This window comes from Ochotona curzoniae, unplaced genomic scaffold, assembly GCF_017591425.1.
Source record: "Ochotona curzoniae isolate NIBS_2020 unplaced genomic scaffold, NIBS_Ocur_1.0 contig_2861, whole genome shotgun sequence".
Taxonomy (NCBI): Eukaryota; Metazoa; Chordata; class Mammalia; order Lagomorpha; family Ochotonidae; genus Ochotona; species Ochotona curzoniae.
Window position 1 is genome coordinate 4,716,049 of NW_024465620.1, and position 27,524 is coordinate 4,743,572.

At 52.9% G+C, this 27,524-nt stretch overlaps 2 pseudogenes; both read left to right on the plus strand.

Annotated features, from left to right (window-relative positions):
• Positions 1–3,122: 3,122 nt before the first annotated feature.
• LOC121155083 lies at positions 3,123–9,098 on the plus strand (annotated as a pseudogene).
• A 4,492-nt stretch (positions 9,099–13,590) lies between these two features.
• On the plus strand, positions 13,591–19,148 carry LOC121155084 (annotated as a pseudogene).
• Positions 19,149–27,524: the final 8,376 nt, after the last annotated feature.

Consider the following 27,524-nt stretch of genomic DNA (forward strand, 5'->3'; position numbering starts at 1 on the left):
CTATGTGTCTTCTTTCTCTTTCTATAACTCTGCCTTTCAAATTAATCAATCTTTTACATAAATGTCTTTTGTATTTCTAGATTTTTTTCGTAGGAATACAGTCCTTGTAGTGGCAGTCATAGGTTTAGAATAGGGGCCTGGCGCGGTGGCGGGGTGGTTAGGGTCCTCGCCTTGCACACCCGGGATCCCATATGGGCGCCGGTTCTAATCCCGGCAGCCCTGCTTCCCTTCCAGCTCCCTGCCTGTGGCCTGGGAAAGCAGTCGAGGACGGCCCAAAGCTTTGGGACCCTGCACCCGCGTGGGAGACCCGGAAGAGGCTCCTGGCTTCGGATCGGCATAGTATTGGCCCGTTGCGCTCACTTGGGGAGTGAATCATCAGATGGAAGATCTTCATCTCTGTCTGTCCTCTCTGTATATCCGCCTTTCCAATAAAAAAAATAATAATAAAAATAAAGAAAACCCTTCTTCTTAAAAAAAAAATAGAATAGGAGCAGTGTGTTAGTGCTGTGCTGGGCCCTGCAGCCTTTGTGGTTGAACCTAGACGAGCCTACATTGTGTAGCCCCCACTGTCGATGGAGGGACAGTCTTTGCTATGTTTTCCAGGTTCCTGCAGGGTGGTGAGATGCACCAGGAAGAGCATGGCAATGATCCTGCCTCCGTCCTCACCATCTGCCCTGGCTCTGGTCTCTGCACTCTGCCTGCCAACAGTAGCGTTGTGGAGCCCTCTCTGGTGGCCTCTGAATCGTGGTTGATGTCCCTTGCGCTTGCATCCTCCAAGGATATTTCCTTGCAGGCTGGACATCTGGTCCCCGGTCACAGGCAGGACTTTGTGATGCACCCTGCAGATGATGCTCTGGCTGTGTCTGTCGCTGCCCTCAGCGATCCTAACCTCACAGGTGAGTCTACTTGGAGCAGACCGTGTCTGCACCCGTTACTGACCTACTTAGATCCTGTTTGTTGGCGGGGAGAGCCAGGCTCTTCTGCTGGGACTCCTGGTCTTTTAATTAGACCCAGACTCAGTGCCACCATAGCAGAGACTGCCCCACAGGCATCCTGGATCACTCATCCTCTCTCTTTTTTTTTAATTTATTTTTATTATTTTTTCATTGGAAAGGCGGATATACAGAGAGGAGAGACAGAGAAATAGAATTTGAATAAATAAAAATAGATAGATATAGAAATAGGAATGTAAAGGAATATAGAAAAATATATAAATAAATAAAACTAAAAATAAATTTAAATATAAAAATAGAAATATATCAATACATAAATAAATATAATTTGATATATAAATAGCAATTTAAATAAACATAGAAAAATATATCAATAAATAAAAATATAAAAATATAAATGTATCAATATATAAATAAATATAATTTGATATAGAAATATGAATGTAAAGAAATATAGAAAAATATAAAAATTAATCTAAATATTAAAAATATGAATATATCAATATATAAATGAATATTTGAATAAATAAAAATAGATACATATATAAATATGAATGTAAATAAATATACAAAAATATCAGAAATATATATAAATATAAAAAATATAAATATATCAATAAATAAATAAATATAATTTGAATAAATAAAGATGGATATATATAAATAGGAATGTAAATCAATATAGAAAAATATATAAATAAATAAAAAATATAAATATAAAAAATATAAATATATCAATATATAAATAAATATTTGAATAAATAAAAATTGATAGATATATAAATAGGAATGTAAATAAATATAAAAAATATCCGAAATAAATGTAAATAGAAAAGATATGAATATATCAATATGTAAATAAATATAATTTGATATATAAATAGGAATGTAAATAAATATAGAGAAGTATATAAATAAATAAAAATAAAAATAAATAGAAATATTAAAATCTATAAATATAAATAGCTATGTAAATATGAAATGGTGAAATAAATATAAATAAACATATAAATAAAAACAGACATAAATATAAAAACTTAGATAAATAAATAAAAATAAATATATCAATAAATAAAAATATAACTATGCCGATCCGAAGCCAGGAGCCTCTTCCGGGTCTCCCACGCGGGTGCAGGGTCCCAAAGCTTTGGGCCGTCCTCCACTGCTTTCCCAGGCCACAGGCAGGGAGCTGGAAGGGAAGCGAGGCTGCCGGCGCCCACATGGGATCCCGGGCGTGCAAGGCGAGGACCTTTAACCACTTGCGCCACCGCGCCGGGCCCAATAAGTCATATGTTTTAAAAGTTTATACACATAGGGCCCGGCATGATGGCCTAGGGGCCAAAGTCCTCACCTTGAACATGCCAGGATCCTATATGGGCGCTGGTTCTAATCCTGGCAGTCCCGCTTCTCATCCACCTCCCCGCTTGTGGCCTGGGAAAGCAATCGAGGACACCCTAAATCTTTGGGACCCTGCACCCACATGGGATACCCGGAAAAAGCTCCTGGCTCTTGGCTTTGGGTTGGCTCAGCTCCAGCCATTGCGGCTGCTTGGGGTGTGAATCATTGGACGGAAGATCTTCATCTCTGTCTCTCCTCTTCTCTGTATCTCTGCCTTTCCAATAAAAATAAAATAAAATTGTATTCAAGTCTGACCTGGCCCACCTTGGAAACCTACGTGGTCGGTCTGCAGCACAAGAGTCACGTGTCCCCGCACGCAGGGGCGAGGCCAGATCGTGGGGGCCGGTGTTGACGACAGGTGCCTAATGTCTTCCTCGGTGCGGTGGTCACTAGGGCTCAGGCCCTAGGGTCGGAACCCCTCCCTGCCCACAAGCAGAGCCCTTTTTGGGGCATTCAGAACCGTGCGCGTGTGGATTCCAATAGCGCCGTCTCCGGGGAGGCTGGGGACGGGGAGCGGGTGTCGGGGAGCAGCGCCCGGCGCCGGGAAACCGGGAGAGGGGCGAGCGCGTGGGGCGAGCGCGCCTCTTCCCGCCCGCCCCGGGCAGAGGGCTCCCACCCCAGGCAGCTCCACTCCTTCCGGCTGCCCCTGAGCGCCCCCGCCCCGCCAGTCTGCCCCTCGTGATTGGCCGCGGGTGGGTACATGGTAGCGACCACTCCAGTCCTGGGCCAGCGGGCGACCGTGCCTCCGGTCCCGCGGGAGTGAGGAGCTCGTGCGGCACGTCCGCGCAGCGGAAGCGGGAAGTGGACGGTATTGCAGGTGAGTCGGCGTGGCGGGCGGGAGCCCTGGACGCCCAGCACGGGGTGTGAGCCTGGGCCTCCACCCGGGGCTGCACCCGGGCCCAGAGCAGCGAGAGCAGCGAGAGCAGCGGGCACGGTAGGGCAGGTCGGTTAGCCCGGTGGAGGCCCCGGCCGCCCGGTGCGCGCGTCCTTCCTTGCCGTCTGTCTTCCGGAGCTCCCCCACCTCCACCGCCCTGGTCTCCCGGAGCCCCGGTTTCTCTGAGGACACGGGTCCAGGGCTTGGGACGCTGGCGCCGGGAGTGAAGACCCGTGAGAAGGTGACCCCGTGAGGGGGCGTCGGGACCCTGAGGGGTGTCGGGACCCTGAGGGGGCGTCGGGACCGAGTGAGGGGGTGTCGGGACCCTGAGGGGCGTCGGGACCGGGTGAGGGGGTGTCGGGACCCTGAGGGGGTGTCGGGACCGGGTGAGGGGGCGTCGGGACCCTGAGGGGGCGTCGGGGCCGGGTGAGGGGGCGTCGGGACCCTGAGGGGGCGTCGGGACCCTGAGGGGGCGTCGGGACTGGTTGAGGGGGCGTCCGGACCCTGAGGGGGCGTTGGGACCCTGAGGGGGCGTCGGGACTCTGAGGGGGTGTCGGGAACCTGAGGGGGCATCGGGACCCGGTGAGGGGGCGTCGGAACCCTGAGGGGGCGTCGGGACTGGTTGAGGGGGCGTCGTGACCCAGAGGGGGCGTCGGGACGGGGTGAGGTGGCGTCGGGACCCTGAGGGGGCGTCGGGACCCTGAGAGGGCGTCGGGACCGGGTGAGGGGGTGTCGGGACCCTGAGGGGCGTCGGGACCGGGTGAGGGGGCTGACCGGGTGAGGGGGCTTCGGGACCGGGTGAGGGGGTTTCGGGACCGGGTGAGGGGGTGTCGGGACCCTGAGGGGGTGTCGGGACTCTGAGGAGGCGTCGGGACTGGGTGAGGGGGCGTCGGGACCCTGAGGGGGCGTCGGGACTGGGTGAGGGGGCGTCCGGACCCTGAGGGGGCGTCGGACCGGGTGAGGGGGTGTCGGGACCCTGAGGGGGCATTGCGACTGGGTGAGGGGGTGTCGGGACCCTGAGGGGGCATTGCGACTGGGTGAGGGGGCGTCGGGACCGGGTGAGGGGGCGTCGGAACTGGGTGAGGGGGCGTCGGGACCCTGAGAGGGCGTCGGGACCGGGTGAGGGGGCGTCGGGACCGGGTGAGGGGGCGTCGGGACCCTGTGGGGGCTGACCGGGTGAGGAGGTGCTGGGACACGGGTTGAGGACATGTGAGGAGCTGCTGGGACTCGGGGTCGGGACGCAGTGAGGAGGCGGTGAGGGGTCAGGACCCCATGAGGAGAGAGCTGGCACTGTAGTGAGACCTGGCGGTGGCACAGGGCACCAGGCGAAGTGGAGGCCTAGGCTTTAGCCCGGGAGCATTTTTGGTAGGCTCTGGGTACAGACCCCGTTGCTCACGGATGGCCGCCCTTTCCGGGGCTGAGCTGTGGATGCTGAGCGTTTGAGGTATCTGGGTTCAAGCCTGGCCCCCAACTGCACCCTGGGAGGCACCTCATTCCAGGGATTCAGACGTTTTCTGGCGGAGGGTAGAAGGAAATTTTGCATGCGTGTGGTCCTTGGCCATTCCCAGTTGGGCACCACAGCTGATCTGGCATGGAGGTTGCAGTGCGGCCTGCTGTGTGCACATGGTCTGATCTTGGTCTTTGTTGGCAGAGTGGTATGATGCAGAGCTTCTTGATGTTGCTGAGGGAGCACGGGGACACCCACCCGCCCACCCACCCCCGGCGGAGCTGGTGCCCCTCGCGGGCAGCCTATGCCATGACATCCAAGATGACCCTCACTCAGATGCAGCCTTTGGTTTCTGCCATCCTGGACAGCCAGCTGTGCCCAGCTGCACCTCCTGGACAATGCAGATGTGGCCCTGGTGTGTGCCCGTGTCCCGGCCCAGCGGGAGCAGCAACAGGCGGCCTGCCGGCTTCTGGAGGTACATGTGGGCTCGGTGGCCATCGGAAGGAAGGGGCAGGGTGCACCATTCAAGCATTATCCACATGCCGGGAGCTAGCAATGAGTTGCTGCTGGCCCACATCTCACAGACCAACCCCTTAGGGCTGCCTGGGAGAGGTGTTTTATACTAAGATTCGTTCGGGTAATTCTCACTTGAGTGAGTGACAAGCAGCTTGGGAATCTGAGTACTGGATGTGCATCAAGTGGTGCCAGCTCATAAACACAGCAGGTGGAGTGAAACCCGATTTCTTTTCTGGCTTTGAAGCGCTGACAGTGATCAGATGGCCAGGTACACCCGTCATCACCCCGGTCCCCAGTCTGGCGGCACCTGGAATCCCTCTCAGTTTGTCATTCCCTCTGCAGGAGGCCAAGACCTTGCTCTGTGCAGTTGATGCCTCCCTGGCCGCTTGATGTCACTTGTTCCAGGTTCTAGCTTGTGCCTGTTTATTCCTTTCCCACTGTCGCCCTCAGCACTGCTAACCGTGGGTCCATCCAGACCTGGTTCTTCCTACCAACATGTGGCTTTAGTGGACTCTCCTTGACAGGGTTGTCGGGTGCCAGGAGGCAGCCGTGAGCTGGTGCAGCTCTGCGACGACGTTCGCTACGACCTGGCCAGGAGGAAGCTGGGTGTGGCTGCGCTGACCCCGGTGCAGAACTTCCGCTGCAGGAAGAGATACTGCTGGGCTTTAGCTCTGTGTGTCAGGGGCTCCTGAGGGGGGTTGGCCATGCCCTTACGTTATTTTCTGTTGCCAAGCGAGGCTCACAGGTCTCGTTCTGAGTGCTACCCCACCCCTCCCTCCCTGTGGCTCCTGGAAGAAGAGATGGATTGTACTACAGAGGCTTGCTTGCAGGGAGGCCAATGTGAGGCAAGTCCTTCAGAGTCCAGCAGTCAGTGAGCCTGGGACCGCTAGGGCTGTGTGACCCACCACACAGAGGCTGACAGCCTGCCAGTGGAAGCCCAGCAGAGGCAGCCACTTGGTGACCAGTGTAGGGGTGGCATCCTGTCACTCAAGCTGTTTGGGGAGCACTCCCTGGGTCTGGATGCTGGGGGCACCCTAGGCTTGCTTTCCTGCAGGTGGCACTGACACGAGACCACGGAGTGCTAAGCGGATCGACCGTCGCTAGCGGGAGGGTCTCTGCAGAGACCATGGTCTGAGGGGGCTGGGCTGCGGGGAGGGGCTTCTTCAGTGTTGGTAGTGCAGGTCTATCCCAGCCTTGGAAGGAGACCCTGCCTGAGGGATGGTGGTGGCCTTGTGGGCACCAGTGTTTAAGGGGTGTCCGCTGGCTGAAGGGGTGTTCGCGGCCTTTGCAAAATGCAGCAGTGGGCCCGGCTCGGTGGCGCAAGTGGTTAAAGGTCCTCGCCTTGCACGCCCGGGATCCCATATGGGCGCTGGTTCTAATCCCGACAGCCCCTCTTCCCTTCCAGCTCCCTGCCTGTGGCCTGGGAAAGCAGTCGAGGACGGCCCAAAGCTTTGGGACCCTGCACCCGCGTGGGAGACCCGGAAGAGGCTCCTGGCTTCGGATCGGCATAGTATCAGCCCGTTGCGCTCACTTGGGGAGTGAATCATCGGACGGAAGGTCTTCCTCTCTGTCTCTCCTCTCTGTATATCCGCCTTTCCAATGAAAAAATAATAAAAATAAATCTTTAAAAAAAAATAAATCTTTAAAAAAAAAAAAAAGAAAGAAATGTTGCTGTCACGGGGCAGGGGACCGCTGGGCCCCCTCACTGTGCTGTTCTCATCTCCTCCAGGAATCCCCCACCCGCAGGCCTCTGCCCGGATGGCCTCAAGAGTCGGAACTTCCCCAGAGAGGTCCGCAGGAGGCTTCAAGACTTTGCCTTGGCCGTGAGCATTAACCCCAGCAAGGCTCAGCGGGTAAGAACAGGTGGAAGCCTTACCTCTGCCTCAGCTGCCTGTCCCTGGGCCTTTGCCCCCACGCCTGTTCTTTATCCTCTTTTGGGAGGGCGTGCCCTGTGCCTAGTCTACAGAGGGCAGTCCCAGTCGCCTTCTTAGGTTCTCAGTGTGGCTGTAGGCATGGAGGCTGAGATGGCTGGTACTGGGTGTGGGTTGAGGGTAGGGGCATTGGCCCACAGTGCCTGGTTCCTGCTCCCTCAGCACATCCGTCCCGCGGTCGCATGGCTCCTCCTGGTGGCCTCTCCTGTCTGCTGCTTACTGGGCTGGGTCCCCCCCCTCTCTGCTGGGGCTTTTGCTCAGGGTCGCCCCATGTGTGGGGTGCATGGTGCTGGGGGCGGTGACTGCACACAGCAGGCCCCTCCCGAGGTGGCCTCTCCTGTCTGCTGCTTACTGGGCTGGGTCCCCCCTCTCTGCTGGCGCTTTTGCTCAGGCTCGCCCCATGTGTGTGGGGTGCATGGTGCTGGGGGCGGTGACTGCACACAGCGGGCCCCTCCCGAGGTTCAGGACACTGCGGGCCCGCTCTGCAAGGTTCAGGACACCGCGGGCCTGCTCTGCAAGGTTCAGGACACTGCGGGCCTGCTCTACAAGGTTCAGGACACTGTGGGCCTGCTCTGCAAGGTTCAGGACACTGTGGGTCCGCTCTGCAAGGTTCAGGACACCGTGGGCCCGCTCTGCAAGGTTCAGGACACTGCGGGCCCCTTCCGAGGTTCAGGACACTGCGGGCCTGCTCTGCAAGGCCTGCTGAGGCTCTGCTCCCTAGGACGCTTGGCCTGGCCTGACTCCCGAACTGAGCCTGGGCCTGGGAGGTGTTGTGTCTTCTCCAAGCAGGTGGCTAGGAGAGGCCCTGGTCAGCCACCAGCGCAGCGGGTGCCGATTCTGCTGCCTCTGGAGGGGTCAGCTTGGTTTCTGTGGAAGTGTGGGCACGGACCAGGAGTTAACAAAGCTAATTGTGCTGTTTTCGGACAGGAGAGTTTGGCTTGACTGCAGAGCGGGTCTACAACTGGTTTGCTAATTACCGGCGGTGCCAGCAGTCCCTGCTCCAGCATGTGCAGCCAGCCCAGCGGGTGGTGGCCAAAGACCCCGGTACAAAGGAGAGACGTCTGGACCGCTGGTGTCATTGGTCCGGTGGGTGTCTCCAAGGCCCTAGCATCATGGTATCTGGAGGTTTGCTTTCTGACAAGCCCCCTCGTTGCATTAACTGTTACGGGACGCTGGAACAGGGGCACTGTGGCTATAGGTGCAGACCTCACCAATGTTCAGCACAGTCAAGACCTCACCTGGTGGCCAGCTAATCCTGAAGGTAGAGAGAGTCAGACTGTGCCGAGGAATGGTGTAGGTGAGGTTGTAGGTGCCCGGCCCCCCGCCCGTGTGCCCAGATTGCCATGTGGAGATAGATGGGCATCGGTGTGGGGATCAGGGAGTAGATGTGGGTCTGGGGATAGCTCACAGCAAAGATTGATGACCCAGTGGCCACACCCTGCTCTACTTGCTGGAAGGGAGGCCGAGATAGAGTCCCGAAGCCTCTCCTTCCCTCTGTTTTTTTTTTCCAGCCTGGCCCAGGGACGGCGTACCTCCGCAGTCTCCAGACGCCCTCCAATGACCTTGGGAGGCCCTGGCCCTGGTCACAGACCTTCCTGGAGCTGAGACGATCTCAAGGCCCCTGGCTCCCAGGTACTGTTGTCCTCACGTGCTATGGGGCCATCTCACCTGTTCGTTCGCCTTCTCAGCTGAAGGTGAGGATGGGAAGTGGGCGTGAGTGTGCTGGGGCCACCGCACAGGTACCAGGTCAGTGACTGCTGATTGATTGGAGGAAGGGGAAGCCACATCAGAGACAGAGCAGCTGTGACTCTGGAACCTGACATGGAGCGAGGCCCACCTTCATGTGTGTTTGGGAAAAGGGGGGAGATTGACTTCGCCTGCAGACGACCCCAGCTTTTGTGGTTTGTGAGTCTGCTGTAGTCTGTCTGTTGTGCATCCCGTGCGGTCAGCACCTTTCTCCTTTGCAGAATGCTGTCTGAGCACTCTGCTTTGTGTACTGCCAGGAAGACCTCGCAGAAGGAATGTGGGAAGGAAGAAGCTGAGCACCTGCAGCAGGCATTTTTGAACCTTGGAGAAGAAGTATATGGCTTTATTACAGGAAAACCAAGTGCACTTTTTAAAACAATGTATTTGAAAGGAGAACAAGAGATTTTTTTTTTTTCTATTTTATGGTTCATTTCCCAAATGGCTTCAACAGTTGGAGCCAGGTGAGGCCAAAGCCAGGAACCAGCTCTTTCCGGGTCTTGCGTTTGGGTGGCAGGGGTCCCGGCACCCAGGGCGGCATCTTTCACTGCTTCCCCAGGTATATTGCTGGGGAGGTAACTTGGAAAGTGGAGCAGCTGAGACTGCTGGGTCCAGTATGGGATGTCAGAGTTGCAGGCCACAGCTTAACCCAACACACTTCAACGCCAGCTTCGAAAGAGTGTGAGTGAACCAAGAATCCAAGCTCAGACCAAGGCTGAGGCTGAGTCCTGAGGGCAGCTGGGGGTGTGGTTTCCTAGTGGTGAGGTGTCCAGAAGTCACCTAGGGGGAGGCCATGCTGCTGCTAAGTGAAGGATTTTTAAGCGTGTAGTGTTTTTTCTTGGCTTATTTCGTTAGTCCTTCTCACAGTAGGCAGATAGAGAAAAGGAGGAACAGGTCATGAAAGAGTTTTAGAATTTGATTTTTGCTGCTTTTCCAACCAGCCCATATTTGTCTGCTGCCTCATAAAGATAAGGAAAGTACAGAGAGCTCGGTGTTTGTCAGCTGTGGGCCTGAGGTTCATGTCAGGTCTGATCGTTAGGTCACACGCTTGTGTTGCATGTGGTCCCTCCTGAGGACATTTGTACCTGGGCCTCTGGTAGGTTCGTATGACCTCGATTCCAGCTGTAAAATGGTGTGTTACTGAAGTCCAGGGAGGGGATGCAGTGAGCGTTCCTTGAAATGCAATGCTTCGTTACCAACTTCTGCCTTGTATGCCTTTAAAATCAACTGGCATTTATTTTCTGGACTATTGGGCTTTTGCTAATCATGTTAAGTTGCCAACACTGCATTGAAGCTCATTGTAAATAAACTATGAATGCTTTTGTGGTTGGTCTTCATGAAGTAATCTCTGGAAGCCAGGTCTGGTGCAGTCTAGCCCTGGGTCTGGCGTTGCAGTGTGGTGCGTAAAGCTGCCCCTGCAGTGCCGCCATTCTGTGTGGTTGCTGGTTTAAATTTTAGTTGCTTCCTGCTGATAGCCTGGGAAAGCAGCAGAGGATGGACCAACTCCCTGGGTCTTTGCACCCATGTGGGAGACCCAGATGGAATTCCTGGCTTTGGACCGGCTCAGCCGAGCCATTTGGGAAATAGACCAGTGGATGGAAGATTTGTCTCTATGTGTCTTCTTTCTCTTTCTATAACTCTGCCTTTCAAATTAATCAATCTTTTACATAAATGTCTTTTGTATTTCTAGATTTTTTTCGTAGGAATACAGTCCTTGTAGTGGCAGTCATAGGTTTAGAATAGGGGCCTGGCGCGGTGGCGGGGTGGTTAGGGTCCTCGCCTTGCACACCCGGGATCCCATATGGGCGCCGGTTCTAATCCCGGCAGCCCTGCTTCCCTTCCAGCTCCCTGCCTGTGGCCTGGGAAAGCAGTCGAGGACGGCCCAAAGCTTTGGGACCCTGCACCCGCGTGGGAGACCCGGAAGAGGCTCCTGGCTTCGGATCGGCATAGTATTGGCCCGTTGCGCTCACTTGGGGAGTGAATCATCAGATGGAAGATCTTCATCTCTGTCTGTCCTCTCTGTATATCCGCCTTTCCAATAAAAAAAATAATAATAAAAATAAAGAAAACCCTTCTTCTTAAAAAAAAAATAGAATAGGAGCAGTGTGTTAGTGCTGTGCTGGGCCCTGCAGCCTTTGTGGTTGAACCTAGACGAGCCTACATTGTGTAGCCCCCACTGTCGATGGAGGGACAGTCTTTGCTATGTTTTCCAGGTTCCTGCAGGGTGGTGAGATGCACCAGGAAGAGCATGGCAATGATCCTGCCTCCGTCCTCACCATCTGCCCTGGCTCTGGTCTCTGCACTCTGCCTGCCAACAGTAGCGTTGTGGAGCCCTCTCTGGTGGCCTCTGAATCGTGGTTGATGTCCCTTGCGCTTGCATCCTCCAAGGATATTTCCTTGCAGGCTGGACATCTGGTCCCCGGTCACAGGCAGGACTTTGTGATGCACCCTGCAGATGATGCTCTGGCTGTGTCTGTCGCTGCCCTCAGCGATCCTAACCTCACAGGTGAGTCTACTTGGAGCAGACCGTGTCTGCACCCGTTACTGACCTACTTAGATCCTGTTTGTTGGCGGGGAGAGCCAGGCTCTTCTGCTGGGACTCCTGGTCTTTTAATTAGACCCAGACTCAGTGCCACCATAGCAGAGACTGCCCCACAGGCATCCTGGATCACTCATCCTCTCTCTTTTTTTTTAATTTATTTTTATTATTTTTTCATTGGAAAGGCGGATATACAGAGAGGAGAGACAGAGAAATAGAATTTGAATAAATAAAAATAGATAGATATAGAAATAGGAATGTAAAGGAATATAGAAAAATATATAAATAAATAAAACTAAAAATAAATTTAAATATAAAAATAGAAATATATCAATACATAAATAAATATAATTTGATATATAAATAGCAATTTAAATAAACATAGAAAAATATATCAATAAATAAAAATATAAAAATATAAATGTATCAATATATAAATAAATATAATTTGATATAGAAATATGAATGTAAAGAAATATAGAAAAATATAAAAATTAATCTAAATATTAAAAATATGAATATATCAATATATAAATGAATATTTGAATAAATAAAAATAGATACATATATAAATATGAATGTAAATAAATATACAAAAATATCAGAAATATATATAAATATAAAAAATATAAATATATCAATAAATAAATATAATTTGAATAAATAAAGATGGATATATATAAATAGGAATGTAAATCAATATAGAAAAATATATAAATAAATAAAAAATATAAATATAAAAAATATAAATATATCAATATATAAATAAATATTTGAATAAATAAAAATTGATAGATATATAAATAGGAATGTAAATAAATATAAAAAATATCCGAAATAAATGTAAATAGAAAAGATATGAATATATCAATATGTAAATAAATATAATTTGATATATAAATAGGAATGTAAATAAATATAGAGAAGTATATAAATAAATAAAAATAAAAATAAATAGAAATATTAAAATCTATAAATATAAATAGCTATGTAAATATGAAATGGTGAAATAAATATAAATAAACATATAAATAAAAACAGACATAAATATAAAAACTTAGATAAATAAATAAAAATAAATATATCAATAAATAAAAATATAACTATGCCGATCCGAAGCCAGGAGCCTCTTCCGGGTCTCCCACGCGGGTGCAGGGTCCCAAAGCTTTGGGCCGTCCTCCACTGCTTTCCCAGGCCACAGGCAGGGAGCTGGAAGGGAAGCGAGGCTGCCGGCGCCCACATGGGATCCCGGGCGTGCAAGGCGAGGACCTTTAACCACTTGCGCCACCGCGCCGGGCCCAATAAGTCATATGTTTTAAAAGTTTATACACATAGGGCCCGGCATGATGGCCTAGGGGCCAAAGTCCTCACCTTGAACATGCCAGGATCCTATATGGGCGCTGGTTCTAATCCTGGCAGTCCCGCTTCTCATCCACCTCCCCGCTTGTGGCCTGGGAAAGCAATCGAGGACACCCTAAATCTTTGGGACCCTGCACCCACATGGGATACCCGGAAAAAGCTCCTGGCTCTTGGCTTTGGGTTGGCTCAGCTCCAGCCATTGCGGCTGCTTGGGGTGTGAATCATTGGACGGAAGATCTTCATCTCTGTCTCTCCTCTTCTCTGTATCTCTGCCTTTCCAATAAAAATAAAATAAAATTGTATTCAAGTCTGACCTGGCCCACCTTGGAAACCTACGTGGTCGGTCTGCAGCACAAGAGTCACGTGTCCCCGCACGCAGGGGCGAGGCCAGATCGTGGGGGCCGGTGTTGACGACAGGTGCCTAATGTCTTCCTCGGTGCGGTGGTCACTAGGGCTCAGGCCCTAGGGTCGGAACCCCTCCCTGCCCACAAGCAGAGCCCTTTTTGGGGCATTCAGAACCGTGCGCGTGTGGATTCCAATAGCGCCGTCTCCGGGGAGGCTGGGGACGGGGAGCGGGTGTCGGGGAGCAGCGCCCGGCGCCGGGAAACCGGGAGAGGGGCGAGCGCGTGGGGCGAGCGCGCCTCTTCCCGCCCGCCCCGGGCAGAGGGCTCCCACCCCAGGCAGCTCCACTCCTTCCGGCTGCCCCTGAGCGCCCCCGCCCCGCCAGTCTGCCCCTCGTGATTGGCCGCGGGTGGGTACATGGTAGCGACCACTCCAGTCCTGGGCCAGCGGGCGACCGTGCCTCCGGTCCCGCGGGAGTGAGGAGCTCGTGCGGCACGTCCGCGCAGCGGAAGCGGGAAGTGGACGGTATTGCAGGTGAGTCGGCGTGGCGGGCGGGAGCCCTGGACGCCCAGCACGGGGTGTGAGCCTGGGCCTCCACCCGGGGCTGCACCCGGGCCCAGAGCAGCGAGAGCAGCGAGAGCAGCGGGCACGGTAGGGCAGGTCGGTTAGCCCGGTGGAGGCCCCGGCCGCCCGGTGCGCGCGTCCTTCCTTGCCGTCTGTCTTCCGGAGCTCCCCCACCTCCACCGCCCTGGTCTCCCGGAGCCCCGGTTTCTCTGAGGACACGGGTCCAGGGCTTGGGACGCTGGCGCCGGGAGTGAAGACCCGTGAGAAGGTGACCCCGTGAGGGGGCGTCGGGACCCTGAGGGGTGTCGGGACCCTGAGGGGGCGTCGGGACCGAGTGAGGGGGTGTCGGGACCCTGAGGGGCGTCGGGACCGGGTGAGGGGGTGTCGGGACCCTGAGGGGGTGTCGGGACCGGGTGAGGGGGCGTCGGGACCCTGAGGGGGCGTCGGGGCCGGGTGAGGGGGCGTCGGGACCCTGAGGGGGCGTCGGGACCCTGAGGGGGCGTCGGGACTGGTTGAGGGGGCGTCCGGACCCTGAGGGGGCGTTGGGACCCTGAGGGGGCGTCGGGACTCTGAGGGGGTGTCGGGAACCTGAGGGGGCATCGGGACCCGGTGAGGGGGCGTCGGAACCCTGAGGGGGCGTCGGGACTGGTTGAGGGGGCGTCGTGACCCAGAGGGGGCGTCGGGACGGGGTGAGGTGGCGTCGGGACCCTGAGGGGGCGTCGGGACCCTGAGAGGGCGTCGGGACCGGGTGAGGGGGTGTCGGGACCCTGAGGGGCGTCGGGACCGGGTGAGGGGGCTGACCGGGTGAGGGGGCTTCGGGACCGGGTGAGGGGGTTTCGGGACCGGGTGAGGGGGTGTCGGGACCCTGAGGGGGTGTCGGGACTCTGAGGAGGCGTCGGGACTGGGTGAGGGGGCGTCGGGACCCTGAGGGGGCGTCGGGACTGGGTGAGGGGGCGTCCGGACCCTGAGGGGGCGTCGGACCGGGTGAGGGGGTGTCGGGACCCTGAGGGGGCATTGCGACTGGGTGAGGGGGTGTCGGGACCCTGAGGGGGCATTGCGACTGGGTGAGGGGGCGTCGGGACCGGGTGAGGGGGCGTCGGAACTGGGTGAGGGGGCGTCGGGACCCTGAGAGGGCGTCGGGACCGGGTGAGGGGGCGTCGGGACCGGGTGAGGGGGCGTCGGGACCCTGTGGGGGCTGACCGGGTGAGGAGGTGCTGGGACACGGGTTGAGGACATGTGAGGAGCTGCTGGGACTCGGGGTCGGGACGCAGTGAGGAGGCGGTGAGGGGTCAGGACCCCATGAGGAGAGAGCTGGCACTGTAGTGAGACCTGGCGGTGGCACAGGGCACCAGGCGAAGTGGAGGCCTAGGCTTTAGCCCGGGAGCATTTTTGGTAGGCTCTGGGTACAGACCCCGTTGCTCACGGATGGCCGCCCTTTCCGGGGCTGAGCTGTGGATGCTGAGCGTTTGAGGTATCTGGGTTCAAGCCTGGCCCCCAACTGCACCCTGGGAGGCACCTCATTCCAGGGATTCAGACGTTTTCTGGCGGAGGGTAGAAGGAAATTTTGCATGCGTGTGGTCCTTGGCCATTCCCAGTTGGGCACCACAGCTGATCTGGCATGGAGGTTGCAGTGCGGCCTGCTGTGTGCACATGGTCTGATCTTGGTCTTTGTTGGCAGAGTGGTATGATGCAGAGCTTCTTGATGTTGCTGAGGGAGCACGGGGACACCCACCCGCCCACCCACCCCCGGCGGAGCTGGTGCCCCTCGCGGGCAGCCTATGCCATGACATCCAAGATGACCCTCACTCAGATGCAGCCTTTGGTTTCTGCCATCCTGGACAGCCAGCTGTGCCCAGCTGCACCTCCTGGACAATGCAGATGTGGCCCTGGTGTGTGCCCGTGTCCCGGCCCAGCGGGAGCAGCAACAGGCGGCCTGCCGGCTTCTGGAGGTACATGTGGGCTCGGTGGCCATCGGAAGGAAGGGGCAGGGTGCACCATTCAAGCATTATCCACATGCCGGGAGCTAGCAATGAGTTGCTGCTGGCCCACATCTCACAGACCAACCCCTTAGGGCTGCCTGGGAGAGGTGTTTTATACTAAGATTCGTTCGGGTAATTCTCACTTGAGTGAGTGACAAGCAGCTTGGGAATCTGAGTACTGGATGTGCATCAAGTGGTGCCAGCTCATAAACACAGCAGGTGGAGTGAAACCCGATTTCTTTTCTGGCTTTGAAGCGCTGACAGTGATCAGATGGCCAGGTACACCCGTCATCACCCCGGTCCCCAGTCTGGCGGCACCTGGAATCCCTCTCAGTTTGTCATTCCCTCTGCAGGAGGCCAAGACCTTGCTCTGTGCAGTTGATGCCTCCCTGGCCGCTTGATGTCACTTGTTCCAGGTTCTAGCTTGTGCCTGTTTATTCCTTTCCCACTGTCGCCCTCAGCACTGCTAACCGTGGGTCCATCCAGACCTGGTTCTTCCTACCAACATGTGGCTTTAGTGGACTCTCCTTGACAGGGTTGTCGGGTGCCAGGAGGCAGCCGTGAGCTGGTGCAGCTCTGCGACGACGTTCGCTACGACCTGGCCAGGAGGAAGCTGGGTGTGGCTGCGCTGACCCCGGTGCAGAACTTCCGCTGCAGGAAGAGATACTGCTGGGCTTTAGCTCTGTGTGTCAGGGGCTCCTGAGGGGGGTTGGCCATGCCCTTACGTTATTTTCTGTTGCCAAGCGAGGCTCACAGGTCTCGTTCTGAGTGCTACCCCACCCCTCCCTCCCTGTGGCTCCTGGAAGAAGAGATGGATTGTACTACAGAGGCTTGCTTGCAGGGAGGCCAATGTGAGGCAAGTCCTTCAGAGTCCAGCAGTCAGTGAGCCTGGGACCGCTAGGGCTGTGTGACCCACCACACAGAGGCTGACAGCCTGCCAGTGGAAGCCCAGCAGAGGCAGCCACTTGGTGACCAGTGTAGGGGTGGCATCCTGTCACTCAAGCTGTTTGGGGAGCACTCCCTGGGTCTGGATGCTGGGGGCACCCTAGGCTTGCTTTCCTGCAGGTGGCACTGACACGAGACCACGGAGTGCTAAGCGGATCGACCGTCGCTAGCGGGAGGGTCTCTGCAGAGACCATGGTCTGAGGGGGCTGGGCTGCGGGGAGGGGCTTCTTCAGTGTTGGTAGTGCAGGTCTATCCCAGCCTTGGAAGGAGACCCTGCCTGAGGGATGGTGGTGGCCTTGTGGGCACCAGTGTTTAAGGGGTGTCCGCTGGCTGAAGGGGTGTTCGCGGCCTTTGCAAAATGCAGCAGTGGGCCCGGCTCGGTGGCGCAAGTGGTTAAAGGTCCTCGCCTTGCACGCCCGGGATCCCATATGGGCGCTGGTTCTAATCCCGACAGCCCCTCTTCCCTTCCAGCTCCCTGCCTGTGGCCTGGGAAAGCAGTCGAGGACGGCCCAAAGCTTTGGGACCCTGCACCCGCGTGGGAGACCCGGAAGAGGCTCCTGGCTTCGGATCGGCATAGTATCAGCCCGTTGCGCTCACTTGGGGAGTGAATCATCGGACGGAAGGTCTTCCTCTCTGTCTCTCCTCTCTGTATATCCGCCTTTCCAATGAAAAAATAATAAAAATAAATCTTTAAAAAAAAATAAATCTTTAAAAAAAAAAAAAAGAAAGAAATGTTGCTGTCACGGGGCAGGGGACCGCTGGGCCCCCTCACTGTGCTGTTCTCATCTCCTCCAGGAATCCCCCACCCGCAGGCCTCTGCCCGGATGGCCTCAAGAGTCGGAACTTCCCCAGAGAGGTCCGCAGGAGGCTTCAAGACTTTGCCTTGGCCGTGAGCATTAACCCCAGCAAGGCTCAGCGGGTAAGAACAGGTGGAAGCCTTACCTCTGCCTCAGCTGCCTGTCCCTGGGCCTTTGCCCCCACGCCTGTTCTTTATCCTCTTTTGGGAGGGCGTGCCCTGTGCCTAGTCTACAGAGGGCAGTCCCAGTCGCCTTCTTAGGTTCTCAGTGTGGCTGTAGGCATGGAGGCTGAGATGGCTGGTACTGGGTGTGGGTTGAGGGTAGGGGCATTGGCCCACAGTGCCTGGTTCCTGCTCCCTCAGCACATCCGTCCCGCGGTCGCATGGCTCCTCCTGGTGGCCTCTCCTGTCTGCTGCTTACTGGGCTGGGTCCCCCCCCTCTCTGCTGGGGCTTTTGCTCAGGGTCGCCCCATGTGTGGGGTGCATGGTGCTGGGGGCGGTGACTGCACACAGCAGGCCCCTCCCGAGGTGGCCTCTCCTGTCTGCTGCTTACTGGGCTGGGTCCCCCCTCTCTGCTGGCGCTTTTGCTCAGGCTCGCCCCATGTGTGTGGGGTGCATGGTGCTGGGGGCGGTGACTGCACACAGCGGGCCCCTCCCGAGGTTCAGGACACTGCGGGCCCGCTCTGCAAGGTTCAGGACACCGCGGGCCTGCTCTGCAAGGTTCAGGACACTGCGGGCCTGCTCTACAAGGTTCAGGACACTGTGGGCCTGCTCTGCAAGGTTCAGGACACTGTGGGTCCGCTCTGCAAGGTTCAGGACACCGTGGGCCCGCTCTGCAAGGTTCAGGACACTGCGGGCCCCTTCCGAGGTTCAGGACACTGCGGGCCTGCTCTGCAAGGCCTGCTGAGGCTCTGCTCCCTAGGACGCTTGGCCTGGCCTGACTCCCGAACTGAGCCTGGGCCTGGGAGGTGTTGTGTCTTCTCCAAGCAGGTGGCTAGGAGAGGCCCTGGTCAGCCACCAGCGCAGCGGGTGCCGATTCTGCTGCCTCTGGAGGGGTCAGCTTGGTTTCTGTGGAAGTGTGGGCACGGACCAGGAGTTAACAAAGCTAATTGTGCTGTTTTCGGACAGGAGAGTTTGGCTTGACTGCAGAGCGGGTCTACAACTGGTTTGCTAATTACCGGCGGTGCCAGCAGTCCCTGCTCCAGCATGTGCAGCCAGCCCAGCGGGTGGTGGCCAAAGACCCCGGTACAAAGGAGAGACGTCTGGACCGCTGGTGTCATTGGTCCGGTGGGTGTCTCCAAGGCCCTAGCATCATGGTATCTGGAGGTTTGCTTTCTGACAAGCCCCCTCGTTGCATTAACTGTTACGGGACGCTGGAACAGGGGCACTGTGGCTATAGGTGCAGACCTCACCAATGTTCAGCACAGTCAAGACCTCACCTGGTGGCCAGCTAATCCTGAAGGTAGAGAGAGTCAGACTGTGCCGAGGAATGGTGTAGGTGAGGTTGTAGGTGCCCGGCCCCCCGCCCGTGTGCCCAGATTGCCATGTGGAGATAGATGGGCATCGGTGTGGGGATCAGGGAGTAGATGTGGGTCTGGGGATAGCTCACAGCAAAGATTGATGACCCAGTGGCCACACCCTGCTCTACTTGCTGGAAGGGAGGCCGAGATAGAGTCCCGAAGCCTCTCCTTCCCTCTGTTTTTTTTTTCCAGCCCGGCCCAGGGACGGCGTACCTCCGCAGTCTCCAGACGCCCTCCAATGACCTTGGGAGGCCCTGGCCCTGGTCACAGACCTTCCTGGAGCTGAGACGATCTCAAGGCCCCTGGCTCCCAGGTACTGTTGTCCTCACGTGCTATGGGGCCATCTCACCTGTTCGTTCGCCTTCTCAGCTGAAGGTGAGGATGGGAAGTGGGCGTGAGTGTGCTGGGGCCACCGCACAGGTACCAGGTCAGTGACTGCTGATTGATTGGAGGAAGGGGAAGCCACATCAGAGACAGAGCAGCTGTGACTCTGGAACCTGACATGGAGCGAGGCCCACCTTCATGTGTGTTTGGGAAAAGGGGGGAGATTGACTTCGCCTGCAGACGACCCCAGCTTTTGTGGTTTGTGAGTCTGCTGTAGTCTGTCTGTTGTGCATCCCGTGCGGTCAGCACCTTTCTCCTTTGCAGAATGCTGTCTGAGCACTCTGCTTTGTGTACTGCCAGGAAGACCTCGCAGAAGGAATGTGGGAAGGAAGAAGCTGAGCACCTGCAGCAGGCATTTTTGAACCTTGGAGAAGAAGTATATGGCTTTATTACAGGAAAACCAAGTGCACTTTTTAAAACAATGTATTTGAAAGGAGAACAAGAGATTTTTTTTTTTCTATTTTATGGTTCATTTCCCAAATGGCTTCAACAGTTGGAGCCAGGTGAGGCCAAAGCCAGGAACCAGCTCTTTCCGGGTCTTGCGTTTGGGTGGCAGGGGTCCCGGCACCCAGGGCGGCATCTTTCACTGCTTCCCCAGGTATATTGCTGGGGAGGTAACTTGGAAAGTGGAGCAGCTGAGACTGCTGGGTCCAGTATGGGATGTCAGAGTTGCAGGCCACAGCTTAACCCAACACACTTCAACGCCAGCTTCGAAAGAGTGTGAGTGAACCAAGAATCCAAGCTCAGACCAAGGCTGAGGCTGAGTCCTGAGGGCAGCTGGGGGTGTGGTTTCCTAGTGGTGAGGTGTCCAGAAGTCACCTAGGGGGAGGCCATGCTGCTGCTAAGTGAAGGATTTTTAAGCGTGTAGTGTTTTTTCTTGGCTTATTTCGTTAGTCCTTCTCACAGTAGGCAGATAGAGAAAAGGAGGAACAGGTCATGAAAGAGTTTTAGAATTTGATTTTTGCTGCTTTTCCAACCAGCCCATATTTGTCTGCTGCCTCATAAAGATAAGGAAAGTACAGAGAGCTCGGTGTTTGTCAGCTGTGGGCCTGAGGTTCATGTCAGGTCTGATCGTTAGGTCACACGCTTGTGTTGCATGTGGTCCCTCCTGAGGACATTTGTACCTGGGCCTCTGGTAGGTTCGTATGACCTCGATTCCAGCTGTAAAATGGTGTGTTACTGAAGTCCAGGGAGGGGATGCAGTGAGCGTTCCTTGAAATGCAATGCTTCGTTACCAACTTCTGCCTTGTATGCCTTTAAAATCAACTGGCATTTATTTTCTGGACTATTGGGCTTTTGCTAATCATGTTAAGTTGCCAACACTGCATTGAAGCTCATTGTAAATAAACTATGAATGCTTTTGTGGTTGGTCTTCATGAAGTAATCTCTGGAAGCCAGGTCTGGTGCAGTCTAGCCCTGGGTCTGGCGTTGCAGTGTGGTGCGTAAAGCTGCCCCTGCAGTGCCGCCATTCTGTGTGGTTGCTGGTTTAAATTTTAGTTGCTTCCTGCTGATAGCCTGGGAAAGCAGCAGAGGATGGACCAACTCCCTGGGTCTTTGCACCCATGTGGGAGACCCAGATGGAATTCCTGGCTTTGGACCGGCTCAGCCGAGCCATTTGGGAAATAGACCAGTGGATGGAAGATTTGTCTCTATGTGTCTTCTTTCTCTTTCTATAACTCTGCCTTTCAAATTAATCAATCTTTTACATAAATGTCTTTTGTATTTCTAGATTTTTTTCGTAGGAATACAGTCCTTGCAGTGGCAGTCATAGGTTTAGAATAGGGGCCTGGCGCGGTGGCGGGGTGGTTAGGGTCCTCGCCTTGCACACCCGGGATCCCATATGGGCGCCGGTTCTAATCCCGGCAGCCCTGCTTCCCTTCCAGCTCCCTGCCTGTGGCCTGGGAAAGCAGTCGAGGACGGCCCAAAGCTTTGGGACCCTGCACCCGCGTGGGAGACCCGGAAGAGGCTCCTGGTTTCGGATTGGCATAGTATTGGCCCGTTGCGCTCACTTGGGGAGTGAATCATCGGACGGAAGATCTTCATCTCTGTCTCCCCTCTCTGTATATCTGCCTTTCCAATAAAAAAAAAATAATAAAAATAAAGAAAACCCTTCTTCTTAAAAAAAAAATAGAATAGGAGCAGTGTGTTAGTGCTGTGCTGGGCCCTGCAGCCTTTGTGGTTGAACCTAGACGAGCCTACATTGTGTAGCCCCCACTGTCGATGGAGGGACAGTCTTTGCTATGTTTTCCAGGTTCCTGCAGGGTGGTGAGATGCACCAGGAAGAGCATGGCAATGATCCTGCCTCCGTCCTCACCATCTGCCCTGGCTCTGGTCTCTGCACTCTGCCTGCCAACAGTAGTGTTGTGGAGCCCTCTCTGGTGGCCTCTGAATCATGGTTGATGTCCCTTGCGCTTGCATCCTCCAAGGATATTTCCTTGCAGGCTGGACATCTGGTCCCCGGTCACAGGCAGGACTTTGTGATGCACCCTGCAGATGATGCTCTGGCTGTGTCTGTCGCTGCCCTCAGCGATCCTAACCTCACAGGTGAGTCTACTTGGAGCAGACCGTGTCTGCACCCGTTACTGACCTACTTAGATCCTGTTTGTTGGCGGGGAGAGCCAGGCTCTTCTGCTGGGACTCCTGGTCTTTTAATTAGACCCAGACTCAGTGCCACCATAGCAGAGACTGCCCCACAGGCATCCTGGATCACTCATCCTCTCTTTTTATTTTTTAATTTATTTTTATTATTTTTTCATTGGAAAGGCGGATATACAGAGAGGAGAGACAGAGAAATAGAATTTGAATAAATAAAAATAGATAGATATAGAAATAGGAATGTAAAGGAATATAGAAAAATATATAAATAAATAAAACTAAAAATAAATATAAATATAAATAATATAAATATATCAATACATAAATAAATATAATTTGATATATAAATAGCAATTTAAATAAATATAGAAAAATATATCAATAAATAAAAATATAAAAATATAAATGTATCAATATATAAATAAATATAATTTGATATAGAAATATGAATGTAAAGAAATATAGAAAAATATAAAAATTAATCTAAATATTAAAAATATGAATATATCAATATATAAATGAATATTTGAATAAATAAAAATAGGTACATATATAAATATGAATGTAAATAAATATACAAAAATATCAGAAATAAATATAAATATAAAAAATATAAATATATCAATATATAAATAAATATAATTTGAATAAATAAAGATAGATATATATAAAAATAAATATAATTTGAATAATTAAAGATAGATATATATAAAAATAGGAATGTAAATCAATATAGAAAAATATATAAATAAATAAAAAAATATAAATATATCAATATATAAATAAATATTTGAATAAATAAAAATGGATAGATATATAAATAGGAATGTAAATAAATATAAAAAATATCCGAAATAAATGTAAATATAAAAGATATGAATATATCAATATATAAATAAATATAATTTGATATATAAATAGGAATGTAAATAAATATAGAAAAGTATATAAATAAATAAAAATAAATATAAATATTAAAAACTATAAATATAAATAGCTATGTAAATATGAAATGGTTAAATAAATATAAATAAACATATAAATAAAAACAGACATAAATATAAAAACTTAGATAAATAAATAAAAATAAATATATAAATAAATAAAAATATAACTATGCTGATCCGGAGCCAGGAGCCTCTTCCGGGTCTCCCACGCGGGTGCAGGGTTCCCAAAGCTTTGGGCCGTCCTCCACTGCTTTCCCAGGCCACAGGCAGGGAGCTGGAAGGGAAGCGGGGCTGCCGGGATTAGAACCGGCACCCATATGGGATCCCGGGCGTGCAAGGCGAGGACCTTTAACCACTTGCGCCACCGCGCCGGGCCCACTCATCCTCTCTTGTAAAGAATGTGTGCCCAAGCCTGAGAAGCAGGAGAGTTTCCACCCTTCATTCCCCTCTGTGGTGCTTGACTCAGCTGGGGCACCGACTGCTGGAGGAGGCCTGAGCTGCACAGACCCTTCTGTTAGCGTACTAGTGTCTCTTACTACCACTTGGCTGTCAGTGACATTGAAGAATATTTAGACATGGTTTGTACTCATCAAATGTAATGGAGTTGGAGTCCCTACCTTGCGAATCACAGTGCATTCGCCCCCCTTTCTTACTGCTCCATGCGTGGGTACCTCTCTGCAGTGTCTATTTGTTGGGAAGGTAGATTGGCAGAGTGAGAGAAACAGAAAGACGACTTCCACTTGTCCGTTCATTCCCAAATGGTCACAACACGAGCTCTGGGCCGCACCACGGCCAGGGGTTGGCAATTCCATCCTGGCCTGGAAGCGGCAGGCAGCCTGGCTTGGGCCGTGTTCCCTGCCTTCCAGGCACATGAGCAGGAAGCTGAATGAGAAGCAGCCAGAATGGAAGCTGGCGTTCCAGTGTGGGACTCCAGCAGGTGCTACAGGCTGCCTTCTGAGCTACTGTGCTGCAGCACCAGACTTGCTTTTGTTTCTTACAGTTGTGCTTTTTTATTTAAAAAAAAAACATTGTCGGACCTGGCAGCGTGGCCTAGCGGCTAAAGTCCTCGCCTTGAACGCACCAGGATCCCATATGGGCACCGGTTCTAATCCCGGCTGCTCCACTTCCCATCCAGCTTCCTGCTTGTGGCCTGGGAAAGCAGTCGAGGATGGCCCAAAGCCTTGGGACCCTGCACCCGTGTGGGATACCTGGAAGAAGTTCCTGAATCCTGGCTTCAGATTGGCATAGCATAGGCCGTTGCGCTCACTTGGGGAGTGAATCATCAGATGGAAGATTTTCCTCTGTATCTCCTCCTCTCTGTGTATCTGACTTTCCAATAAATAAATAAATCTTTTTTAAAAAATTGTCTCCCTTTGTAACAGGGATACTGTGTTTCACACCTTCTGTTTGGAAACTCGTTGCTGGGAGCCTCCTTTTGCCCTGTCATTTTTAGGTGAAGTGTCTGCAGGCCTGGTTGGAACCATGGTTCCCAGAGCTCTGAGCAGCTCCAGGACTGCTGGTTCACTGTCCAAATGTCTGCAACAGGAACCAGGAGCCAGGGGCTTCTTTCAGGTCTCCTTTGGGGCTACAGGGATCCAAGCTTGTGGACCATCCTCTCCTGTTTTCCCAGGGACTTTATGAGGAGCTGGATCAGAACTGGAGTAGCTGGGACTTGAACTGGTGCCCATATGGGTTGCTGGCATCACAGGCAGAGGCTTTACCCACTATGATATAAACTGGCTCATTTATTTGTTTTAAAGTGAGAGTTACAGAGAGATAGGGAGAGGCAGAGGGAGGTTTTCCGTCCACTGGCTCACTCCCCAAGTGACTAAAATGGCCAAGGCTGGGACAAGCCAAAAGCAGGAGCTTCATCTGGGTCTCCCACATGGCTACAGTGTTCCAGCCACTCACACCATGCTCTGCTTTCTGCAGGCCTTTACAGGCAGTTGGATTGGACTTAACTTTATTGCTACTCCAACATGCCTGCTCCCACCCTCCAGTTGCAGGTTTAGTTCTTTTCAAGATTTTTTTTTTTAATTTAATAAGAATGGTGTCTGCAGACCTGGGCCTTTTCAGTAACAGTCTGCTCTGCTCTATGTCCCAGCTCTCTCTCTCAGACACCAGTTGCCATGTGACACACCAGTCCTGGCCAATGTGCCAAGACTTTCCACTTTTGTCTTGAAGAAGATGGAACCCATCTTTCCACTATGTCTGAGCCCTGATATCCAGACTTTCCCCAGCTGGTCTGGAAGGCCTCCTTGGTCTGGGCAGGTAGCTACCAGGTAGACAGGAAGGAGGACAAAATGAGCCTCCCTGCAGGTTCTGAGATGAGGGCTGTTCGCATGCTGCTAGACTCGGGTCAGAAAGGATCACCCAGAACTGACCAATCCATCATAACTATTTTTTTTGTTTGTTTTATATAGTCTTATTTATTTGAATGTCTGAGTTCCAAAGAGGGGCTGGGAGAGAGGTGGATCTTCCTTTAGCGGGCTCACTCACCAGTGACTGCAGTGGAGCCAAAGCCAGGAGCCTGGAGCTTCACCCAGGACTCTCACGTGGGTGCAGGGGTCCAAGATTTGGGCCATCATCTGCAGCTTTTTCAGTTGCATGTTCAGGATGCTGGATCAGAAGTGGAGCAGCAGGGATGCTAACTGATGCTTATATGGAGGGACAAGGCTGAGCAGTACTGGGGAGGGTGGTGTAAGATCTTACATGACAAACAAACCTTTGTTTTTGTCTCCTAAGGATTAGTAAGGCAATTACCAGTTGTGGTTGCAATGTTTTTTTCCTGAGTTTTTATGTTGCCACCCCAGCTAGCTGTGCTGGACTGTGTCACTTTCTCCACTCAGCTGTCTTTGTGTCCTCTGTGGGCTGAAATTGGTTTCTCTGCAGGATTTACTGACCCATCCAGTGGCAGTCTGCCGAGTGTGTACCTGGAGCAGGGCCCTGGCTCAGGCAGTGGAGGGGCAGTCCAGGTCGGTGGTTTCCTGGTGACGCAGCCCCTCATGCCAGCTCCTGACTTCTTTCTCCCCCAGAGGTAAGTGCCCCAGTCACAGGCTGAGTTGATGCCTGGCGTGTCGATGGGCATCAGCAGCTGGGGACTTCGGAAATTCTTCTACTGAGACTTCCGTGAGCCCCAGAAACCTTTGCTGTCGTTTTTTCCCAAGCAAAGGCTGTCGGTTTCTAAGTAGGATCAAGATCTGATTTTATTCTCCCAGTCGTAGGTTTATTTAAAAAAATTTTTTTTTAATTTATTGGAATGGCAGACATACAGAGAAAAGGAGAGACAGAAACATTTCTGTCCACTGGTTCACAGAGAAAAGGAGAGACAGAAACATCTCTGTCCACTGGTTCACTCCTCAAGTGGCCACAGTGGCCAGAGCTGAGCTGATCAAGAGTCAGGAGCTTCTTCTGAGTCTCCCGTGTGGGTGCAGGGTCCCAAGGCTTTGGGCCATCCTTTACTGCTTTCCCAGGACACAGCAAGGAGCTGGAAAGGAAGTGGGGCAGCTGGGACATGAACAAGCACCCATATGGAATCCCAGGCATGCAATGCAAGGATTTAGCCACTAGCTATCACACTGGGTCTCTGAATGAGTTCTAAAGGGACTTCGGGGAGGCTCTTAAGTACCCTGTGAGACTTTGCTGGTGGCATCAGTGCTGTGGACAGGTGGAAATGGAGAACAAGGCTGCCAGGGTCAGCAGGCTTGTGACTGGGTGTGCAGTCCTCCAGTGGAGGAGGGAGCAGCACTGCCTGTGGTGCCGCAGAATGGCAGCCCCAGGACCATGTCTTCAGAGTACAAGTATTGTAATCTGACCAGTGAGAGCAGAATTACAGGAGCCCCGAGTGTGTATGTGGCTGTACTCACTACAGCACTCAGGTTGTGAGAAAATCCGTACCTCAGAGGTGGATGGGAGCAGAGATGTGGCAGAGGCTGCCACCAGCAGTCTGTCCACATGGCCGTTGTGACACTTCTTCGTTCCTCTGACTCCTTACTTCTTCCTGTATAGAGGATTGCGAGTCCCTTGCTGAGCTGTGATTGGTGTGTGTCACACTGATGTCTGTGGCTTCCCTGGGTTACCTCTGTCCACCAGGAAGCCACAGCTGTGCTGAGAGCTACATCCTGGTTTGGGGCAGTCACAGGCTACTGTGAACAGGCCTGTGCTGTGCCATCTGTGTGTTTGCTGTGGTTTCTCAGGGAGTGTGGTGGTGGATCCCATGGTGGACATGTGGTGCACATGTTTAGGAGTGCCAGTTCATTTCCTGGTCAGCTGAAGTGCTGGGATGTCACTGTTGTGCTGAGTGACTGCCGGTTGCCTGCTCAGATTCCACTGCAAGCACATGTTGTGTGGCCCTCGTCCCAAATGACTGCCTGTGAATTCCCTATTGTTCCTCCCATCTCCTTCACACACCCCAGGCACTGCTGTCCCCCAACTCTTTGCTCCCAGCTTCTGCTGGAGCCTGTTCTGACCCCTCACAGGTACCCTCTGTGACTAGTGAGTGACTTTGCTGGATGTGTCCTGTTCTGTTAGCTGTACAGCCATGAGGGTCCTGGAAAGAGCATCATGTGTGATGTATGTCAAGCCCTTAGAGTGGCTCCTGATAGGGCCTTTCCCCACCTGTTGCTTCAAAACAGGGCCTTGCCTCACACCCCCTCTTCTAGCCCTCCAGATCTGCTGCCAGCCTCACCCACC